Source organism: Octopus bimaculoides, chromosome 10 (assembly GCF_001194135.2).
Source record: "Octopus bimaculoides isolate UCB-OBI-ISO-001 chromosome 10, ASM119413v2, whole genome shotgun sequence".
In the NCBI taxonomy this organism is placed as follows: domain Eukaryota; kingdom Metazoa; phylum Mollusca; class Cephalopoda; order Octopoda; family Octopodidae; genus Octopus; species Octopus bimaculoides.
The window spans coordinates 47529381-47532550 of NC_068990.1; the positions used below are offsets into that span (position 1 = coordinate 47529381).

The 3170-nt window shown below is 30.4% G+C and overlaps 1 long non-coding RNA gene across 1 annotated transcript in view; it reads right to left on the reverse strand.

The window, feature by feature from the left end:
- The window catches only part of LOC128248899 (uncharacterized), a 6894-nt gene extending 4637 nt beyond the window's left edge, over positions 1 to 2257 (reverse strand). The window contains exon 1 of the long non-coding RNA XR_008265050.1: positions 276 to 2257. This is a non-coding gene — a long non-coding RNA (uncharacterized LOC128248899). The remainder of the gene's footprint in view (positions 1 to 275) is intronic.
- Between the last annotated feature and the right edge of the window lie 913 nt (positions 2258 to 3170).

Below are 3170 nucleotides of genomic sequence, written 5' to 3' on the forward strand. Positions count from 1 at the left end.
ACATACAAATGTACACACATAAATAGATACATATGCACACACACACACACACACACACACACACACACACACACACATACATACACACATGTATACATACATGCATGCATGTATAGGCACACACACATACACATACACACTGATCCACACACATGTGCACAAACAAACAAAAAGGAATGCAGTGTGAGTAACGGACAGAATCAAAACTACTGAAAAAGTTGTCAGACGCAACAAAAATTTTAGAAAAATAAAAAAGAAATAAGTGGAAATTTTACCGGTGAGTGTGTTAAATTATAAGGCACCAAAAGAGAATGACTCTCCCCAGACACAACAGAATATGCTTCAACACACGAACTCACATAAAGAATCCTGCAAGCCAAATCCCAAAACAAAATATATATATATATATATAATGATATATATGTGTATACATAATTAAAAATAACATCATTATAAAAATAACAACCCTATCAGTGGCCAGCATGTAATAAGAACCATTATCATCATCATCATCATCGTTTAACGTCCGCTTTCCATGCTAGCATGGGTTGGACGATTTGACTGAGGACTGGTGAAACCGGATGGCAACACCAGGCTCCAATCTAATTTGGCAGAGTTTCTACAGCTGGATGCCCTTCCTAATGCCAACCACTCAGAGAGGTAAAAATTAATATAGATATAATTATAACGTTGGTGCTGTTTCTCAGTACACTTAATTATAATTATATGTATATAATTATATATCTATATTAATTATTACCTATAAGGATTTTATTATATGCTGGCCACTGATAGGACCGTTATTTTCATAATGATTTTATCCTTAATTATGTATACACATATATATATATAATTTATTCACTCCGATCATTATATCCACTGCGGTATTATTTTGATCAAATAAGCACATGGTTGACATGAATAATGGGATTTGCCTCGTATATACGTGTGTATATATGTATATATATATATATATATATAAGTATATATTATATAGAAAAATGCGAGCAAGAGAAATAATATTCTTAAGATTATAAATCTGGAAAATTACAGGACAAATTATTACATTTGGAAAAGTTCAGGACAAGTTATTACATCTGGTAAGGTACAGAACAAGAAATTTTTTACTTAAAATATTGCAGCTAAGGATAAAATTTTAAATTAAATATTTAGATTTAGAAAATACCAACTTTTATTAAAACTAAAAATTTTATTACAAGTTATTGCTTCTATAATTTATTGCTTGTTACTTCTATTAAAAATAAAAAATAACTTAAATATTTTTTGCACTTAAAAAACATTCATTTTTAATTATTAATCAATAATTAGAAATTTGAAAATAGGTTATAAGAAATAATGGTAGTACATACTTAGTACAATAAGTAGAATAATACAAAAATTAATTATATATTACAGTAAAATCTACCTATAACAACAAATTCACAGTAAAATTTGCTCGAGTTATTGCCAAGACTTCACATTTTTAGTCTTGAACAATGCCTATTTTTTACATAATGAATTTGCCTACCATACATACTATTCTACTTTGCATAAAACTTTAGCTATATTGGTACTCCTGGCTCTCATATTTTAAGTATTCTAGTGTGCTGATATTTTAACAAAATAATAGTACCTTCTCTAATTATAATGTTACTTTGTAAATTAAAATCAAATAGTTTTTTTTAATATTCAAATTTTATCCTTAACTGCAATATTTTAAGTAAAAATTTTCTTGTTCTGTACTTTACCAGATGTAATAACTTGTCCTGAACTTTTCCAGGTTAATAATCTTAAGAATATTATTTCTCTTGCTCGCATTTGTAGGCAGCACTAATTGAAACAGATTCGCAAGTCCACAGAAATATTCGTTGGTAGTCAACGACGGTTATCTCTCCTGATCGAACAATCTAGAATATTTCAGAACATTCCAGGCAAACATGGTTAACTCCTACTTCGCTAATTTACCAGAGGCATAACTGGAGGTCGCTAGTAGCACATCGCCTATTTAAGCGTGAACACCCGTTCAAAACAACCTCTCTTCACTAACTGCTTCTTCGAGACGCGACAAGGTCCACCGCGATCACAAGAGAGCCAGGCACATGAATTCAATATTTAATTTCCTACCAGTAGCTCGCCATGGTATTCTACGCCTAGTGCCAGTGGAAAAGTAAATCTCGTAGTTTGATTCACTTCTATTTACTCACTGTACGCGTTCATTTGTCACGCATCTGAACAAAACTTTGAACTTGAAGTTATTCGCACAGAACGAGTGTTGTCGCTATTTATTGCCCAAAGGTATTTCATTGTTATTGGATTAATGATTCAGTTCAATTATTAAAGTGTTGACGTTTTTATTAGCAACCTTCCTCGCTAAATATCTTTCCGTCTAATTCATGTTTTTTCCAGGCTATGCTATTATGCTAATAAATAATATGTCAAATGTGTCAATTAGCGGTGTCGTTCATAATTTTTTTTCCTTACCTTAATGATGCTGGTGACATATATTAAAAGTCCTCGAGAATTATATTCATAAAAGTGTAGAACTATATTATTACCCTCAAATTTGAGAAACAAACACTCATAACTTTTTTCTTTTTAAACTTCATTGCATGAGATTGATACCATGAAATTCTTCGAATTGAATTCTATCATTTAAGTTTAATTAAAATATAGTTTGTTTTTGAAATAAAGAAATTAATTATACTTCAATCCAATTTTCTGCCTTACTTATACTTTTTTCATGATATTTTACCTCATAACTTTTTTGATACAAATTTTTGTTGCATGGGACCAAAACTATGAAATGCTTCACGCTTTCTTCTACCATTGAAGCTAAGATAAATATATTTTGCTTTTAAAATAAAAAAGTTATTTAGATCTAAACTTGATTGGTGGCGTTACTTACTCTCCTATAACGTGCTACAAATTTTGATGTACCAAATCTAAATTTTTTTAATGCCAAAATGTAGCTAGAGACCAGTGCTCTTCATAAATGTTAACGGTGTTCCATTTGGTTAAGAATTGAATTAGCGACAAGCTCTGAAGATGCTGCGTGTGAGTATATTGCGGCCTTAAGAATACTGTTATTCGACTACTACCAAAGTTGAATGATATGTACGTATTTGTATGGGTATGTATGTATGTGTATATATATATATATATATATATAT